Here is a 6,861-nt window from a genome sequence, read left to right as displayed (position 1 = left end):
TCACCATAAAAAACCAGCTATCACCCCCAACAACATGAAAGCGTACAAACCTCTGATAGCAGTCCACTGAATCTCGGTAGGTAGTCAATATATCCATCCTTAAAATACAATCAAAATCATCCATTCCAAGAACCATGAGATTCGATATCAGAATGTTCCCTTCAAAGTCTAAAAGGCAACCCATCACTAAACGTTTAGCCAAAGCAGATTGACCCGTCGGAGTAGAAACATAAATCACTATGTCTAGTGCAATGCATGACAATTTATGCTTCTTAACAAAACATGCAAAAATGAAGGAATGAGATGCACCAGTGTCAATGATACAAAGAGCAAGCATGCCATATAATAGAAATGTACTTGCGATGACCCTCCCATTCTCCTCCACTGCCTGATCATGCCTCAAGGTAAACACCTGACTAGATGTCCATGGCTTCAGATAAGAACTCCCCGCAGACTGTCCCTGCGACCTCTGCTGAACGGTAGTATGATAACCCGATCCTGAACCAGAACTAGAACCAGAACCAGAACCAGAACCGCCTCCTTCAGCTAGTGGACAATCCCTCCAGAGATGACCGACCTCTCCACATCAAAAGCATGCTCCAGAAGCTCTACGGCATCTGTCCGTCGGATTATTCTTCCCACAATGGTCACACTTCTCATTCTTTCCAAAACGTACAATGCCACGGAACCAGAAGAAGAAGAAGATCCAGACTTCTTGAAAGACTGAGAACGGGGACCCAAGGAACTCGCAGGCCTAGGCTAAGAGAAAGACCTGTTATGCCGAATGATATCCTCTGCCTGGTGACATCGGATCACCAATCCCTCATAAGTGATATCATCACCAACCGCTACCCGGTCATGAATCTCTGGATTAAGGCCTTGAAGAAACAGATTATACTTCATCTTGGAGTTGTCAGCAATCTCAGGGCAATCGGATAACAAATCGACAAACTTCTGCTGGTAATCGTCAATCAACATGGCTCCCTGACGTAGACCCAACAACTCGCTCTCCTTCGCCTGGCGAAGTGCAGGAGGAAAATATAACTTCTGAAAAGCTGTGCGGAACTCGGCCCAAGTAGCAACTCCTCTCGCAGTAAATAATGGTGCAGAAGTGATCCTCCACCACTTACGGGCTCGTCCCTCCAAGATATAACCAAGAATCTCCATCTTCTGCTCCTCCGTACAGTGGAATGTCTGAAAACGACTCTCTATGCGCTCTAACCACTTCTCAGCATCCTCAGAAGTCTCGCCTCCAACCAAGGGATTAGGACCCATCTTCATGAACCGATGCATACTGAAACAATGATGGTCATCACGATGACGATGATGGAGCTCCCGATGGCGATCACGATCACCATCTCCCCAACGACCACCTCCACTACCATGGCTACTCTGATAATCGTAATTCGCCATCTACAAAATTACCTCACAGTTATCTTATACACTAGTAGAAAAGTCGCAAAAGACTTCGGTTATTAACTGAAGTCGTAGATAGATAATTACCGAAGTAGTGTCACGTGAAGTAATAGGTACTGTTTTACTTCGCGTTATAACTGAAGTCGTAGCCCTGAAATTACCGAAGTCTTTGGTCGATTCATGGAGCCAAAACCGGTTCAGGATTGGGCCGATGCCGAAGTAAAAACATATCTTTTACTTCGGCAATTTCATTAATTAACGAAGTAAAATAAAGTCTTTTACTTCGTTAATTTCATAAATTCTCGAAGTAAAACATAAGCTTTTACTTCGTCGATTAATGAAATTGCCGAAGTAAAATATATGCTTATACTTCGGCAATGATAGTAATTGATGAAGTAGAAGAAAGTCTTGTACTTCGGCAATTTCACTAATTGACAAAGTAAAAGACATTATTTTGCTTCGTCAATAGGTGAAATTGTTGTTCCACTACATTAAAATTAGATACAATAATTACACAATATAAATATATTTTTGAAACATAAAATAGACTAATAAAGTTCATAAATTATTCATCTGAAAACAACGAACATCCATAAATTCACAAGTATATCCACCAAAATAACCCAAAAATATGCATGTATCCACAAGTATTTTCACAAAACTAAAAGTGCATCTATAAAAAATAATCAAATTCTAACTCTATAAACACTAGGGAAAAAAACTATACATTAATCCATCCTTCAACATAAGATCTATCATACTTGCAGGTGTTCCCTCACGCCAATGCCTCCAAGCCTGAATCAATCCAAAGACATATATCCTTTATCAGTAACTAATACTTGCAACAAACTTAGAATAAAAAGATTTGAGACATATATCCTTTATCGATAATTTATATTTTATAATACCTCCTTATTATGACGGTGGCATAACATCTGCAAATGAGCTTCCAGAAACCTGTTCAAATCCCAATTATCGTATAATAAATATGGATTCAAACTCCCATTATGAAAGGATATGCAACTGAATCATTTTTTTGCTGCCAAATCACAAACAATGGGAAACAAGGAAAGATAACATTTATACTCGCTTAGTTGCTTCACAATACACTAAAAAAGGTAACATTTTTGTGAAAAATGAAGACAACTCAACCACCTACATGAGATTATCAGACGAAATCTCCATAAGATGGAGCAAGAGCCCTGTAGCATCGGTACAAAAAACTTGATCGTTATAACCTTGATTTGATTTACTAAGTTAAGATCTACCTCTCAATAGGATCTTCAACAATAACCTTGTCACCGAAATACACAATCTGCATGGTCGAAAAACAATAGGTTTTCTTTCATTAAACAAATTGGAACCATAAAGAGATTTTAAAAGGCTAATTCTTCATTACCACCAACTCAATAAAATAATATGATGACAATGTGAATCAACAAGCGATCCCAAACACAAATTTCATTATCACGAATTATTTTCATTGACATAATCAATAAAGCAAACACCTCGAGTTATTACCTTGAATTCTCCAAAATCCATGCAATCTTTCTAATATTTGCAGCATAGGGGCAGAAAAAGTCTAGAAACAAAACATTAACATAGTAAAAAAAAGGGGAAATCTGAAGAAACAATTCGAGAAAATCAGCATTGATCAATGCAGTTGACCGAGAATATTACTGATGATGCATGGTCCGAGAAGAGGAACGTAGAGACAAAACAATATAACATTGGATCCACAGTACCTTCTTCTCCATTACACAAACTCCTATAGTTATTTTCTCCTGAATACCATCATTCTCCCACTCCATTGCTATGAGGCTCGACATGAGAAAACTTATGTAAGCCCAATTACTCTTCCTTCAACTCCTATCATTTATTTCTCCAACACTGTTGATTAATTAAGAAATAACACCAGTGAACCGATATCTATTAATTATCATTATTATATACATACCAAGTATTGCAATCAATACAAGGGGCCACATGAAATAGAGTTAAAAAGCATTTTACCAAAAAAAGAACGTTTCTAGAAGTCCATTCACCGATCTATGCAAACAAATTAACAATACACACAAATATATGTATACATATATATATATATCTTACCATCTAATAAAGCATGAACCCAATAGAGTAACTGCTCTGGTAATTCATGTGCGTAGACTAAAATATCCTTCAATTTTATTTATTGATAAAAAATAATTGAATGACAATATAATGATTTACATGACCAATTTTAAATAAACTTCTAATCTCAAGCCCATGTTCTCTCCACTTTTCCCACTACCCTTTATTTTCTATACATTATATTTCACACACAACGTTTGTGCGTGTGTAGCTAGTACATGTAAAGAATAAGACAGTGACATATATTAAACAAATGTTGTAGAAAAAAAGTGGACCAAACCCAGATTTTGGTCCTTCAAAGTTCAAATCCTTCTCTCAAATTTCTTCAGCTCTGATCAAAACCTACACCGATTTGAGTAATTTCTATAAAAATAAACATTTGGAAGCACAAGTTCATCAACCAGAATTCAAGATTTTCTCAAGAAACGGGGTTGAGCAACATCATCAAGAATATCCAGAGAACAAATAACTAATAAGTGGTGAGGATAATCTTCCACAAATAGTTTTTTCTTTTTTTATAAAAAAAAGCATAAACTAAGAGCACGAGCCCAAAAGAACAGAGGGAAAAAAAACAAGCGGAGTGCGTGAATCGGATAAAATATAAATTGCTAGCTTCAAATGGAAATAAAGAGATCATAAGCGAAGAAAATTTAAACAGGATATACTTCACTGTAATATGTATCCAATTTTTAGCTTCGATTTAATACGTATTGAAACCTTCAAATCCAACAAGCCTGCAGGTACCTTAACCATTGCAGGAATCATAAGGAACTTAGCTCCAGCTCTGATTGCATCTCTGGCATCTTGCTTGTTTAAAATAGTTCCAACCTGCAATATCAATGATAATTTTGTTCCCTAAAATGAAAAGATTCTCCCAAAAAAATTGAAATTGGAATTGCAATCCTCCAACGGAATTTAAATCACTCCATCCTATTGATGTCGAAGGATATCCATGGACCAAGTTTCGTATGACCTGATAAATTAACGTGATGCGTATTTATGTTCCCAATTTCCAGCAACATTTGTATAAAATGAATGTACCTCAAAAACACTTGGAGTAGACATTACAACTTCCAACTATAAATAGAAAATTAAGATATGCATTAGAACATAGATTAGGAGAAATTTCAAAAATATTAAAACATAATTTGGAAAAGAATCCAACAATTCGATTTCAAAAATATTACAACATAATTTGTAAATAGAAAATTAAGATATGCATCACGGACTTGGAGATTGAAAATATAGAAATACGCGTGAACGAACCTACAGATTTAGAAATCTAAGAATCGACAAGAAATCAACCCTGAAACTCGTCGGAGAAGATGCGCACTGTAACAGGTCTGGAACAGGGCTCGGTTTGGGTAGAATGAGCATAAAAAATAGTGATTCATGGTTCAAATCGAACCTACCGATCGAAGGAACAAAACCCCTCAAACGCCAGCGAGAATAAGGCGAAGGCACTGCTTCCACCACGGGAACTACAAAGGGATTCCTAGGCTCGGGACCGGCAAGGCCGACGCTGCCGCCTTCAACATATTGAGAAACTCCGATGCACTAGAAGAATGAGGAAGCCCTAATAAATGGATTTGCACTTGAAATCGAGAGAAAGGAGGAGACATATAAGTTAATGGAAAAAAAATGAAAATATAGAATTTTAAACGGATCAACCTATTACTTCACCAAAGAAAAATTAAAATTTTTATTTTCAACTTTTAACTTCATCAAATTTAATTTGATGAAGTAAAAAGTCACTTAAAAATTTAAGTGAAGCCCGTTTTTTTAATTAATGAAGTATAAAGCGTATTTTACTTCGTTAGTTTTATAACCGCAGTAAATAACTATGTATTACTTCGGCGATCACTATTGCCGAAGTAAAAACTAGCGAAGTAATATGCAGAAATTGTACTAGTGTATATGCAGAATCTAAATCCCTAGATTACTAAGCATGCTCTGATACCATAAATGTAGTGACTCTTATCGAGATCACCTGCTAATCAGAAACTTAAGCATACAATTAACTTAATTAAAACATTAAACCAGAATAAACTGCGGAAGCATAAAATATTATACAATCCCAAGGAAAGGAATCTGTAAATACCCAATAATTATACAACCAAATCTAATAATGTATTATCCCAAATACATCAGAAATTAAGGACCAAGGAAAAATCCCAGCTGGCCATCCACTGCCTAGTCCCTCTTGGATCCACCCGCCTCATCCAATCGCAAACCTTCCCCATGGAATAGGGTGTCCAGATACACAAAGTACAAGACGTGAGCATAAAACTCTCAAAACAAGAGTATGAGTATATCGTATTATATAAATACGTGAATGCAAGTGTACCGCCTACTGAAACTAGAGGAGGATCAGATGACAAAGACGACCGGGCCCTAGTATGTAGCACGTTGTGCCATCGCTTCAAGAGGTGGCTCCCATACCAAATACCAGTGGATAATCCAGACCCAAATCGATGGAAATCCATCCACTAACAGAATAGGCCAAAACCCTACTACCAGACATCTTAAAAGAGATAGCTCAATATGCAAATGCATGCAGCATAAAATCATGTCATATAAATCATGCAGCCACATAATACATGCATACTCAGTCAGGATATCTTGAACAGTACTTTCTTACCTCAACTACTAGGAAAGCTCTACCAGCTCTAGGTCCAGGCCTATAGTCTGCACTACACTGCAAAATGATACTAATATCATTATATTACTCCAGAAGTCTTAACTAAACTATTGCATACTTCTAAATATTTTTAGGAAGCAAAAGCTATACCTGCGTCCGTCATCAGCCCGTTGCTGTCGCTTGCCTCAAAACTAGGTCACAGCTCCACTATGACGCCTGGACCGTTATGCCACTTCCGGATTCCCAATGAGGATACCACTTAATGTGAGGCCTCGCTCTAAACATCTAATCTCAGATTAAACAATGAATAAGCATACAAGACCCAAGATTAAAAGCAATAGAAGAAGAATTTTTTTTTTTTAAAAGAGCATGCCCGGACCCCGTGCACACATCCGTGCATGGGTCTGTGCATTTAACTAAAGCACACATGGTGTAGTAACCCGCATCTCAAATTAGCGATTAATGAGTAATTAATCACATGATCATGTTATTGATTGTTAATACATGATTAGGGAAGTCCTGTTGGACTAACGGACTCCAGAAATAGATCCAGGATACTCGAAATGGTGGGCATGGCTCGAGAAGTTCGGACGCTCCGAACCGGAGTTCGGAGGAACCGAACGTGATCAGAGTCAGGATCGGAGGCCCGAGGAGTTCGAACGATCCGAAGAGGG

At 37.4% G+C, this 6,861-nt stretch overlaps 1 long non-coding RNA gene across 6 annotated transcripts; it reads right to left on the bottom strand.

The window, feature by feature from the left end:
* Positions 1-1,981: 1,981 nt before the first annotated feature.
* On the bottom strand, positions 1,982-5,151 carry LOC140872185 (uncharacterized). Of its 6 annotated transcripts, none has more exons than XR_012147767.1 (5): positions 3,162-5,151; positions 2,938-2,998; positions 2,576-2,731; positions 2,325-2,373; positions 1,982-2,211 (listed from the first exon to the last, which is right to left on the bottom strand). It is a non-coding gene; the product is annotated as an uncharacterized lncRNA (long non-coding RNA). The 6 variants fall into 6 exon arrangements; XR_012147769.1 differs by having other exon boundaries at positions 2,938-3,888; positions 4,291-5,151; XR_012147772.1 differs by having other exon boundaries at positions 2,938-4,374; positions 4,588-5,151.
* Positions 5,152-6,861: the final 1,710 nt, after the last annotated feature.

Source organism: Henckelia pumila, chromosome 1 (assembly GCF_033568475.1).
Source record: "Henckelia pumila isolate YLH828 chromosome 1, ASM3356847v2, whole genome shotgun sequence".
Lineage (NCBI taxonomy): Eukaryota > Viridiplantae > Streptophyta > Magnoliopsida > Lamiales > Gesneriaceae > Henckelia > Henckelia pumila.
This window is presented reverse-complemented; position numbering and strand designations above follow the sequence as displayed.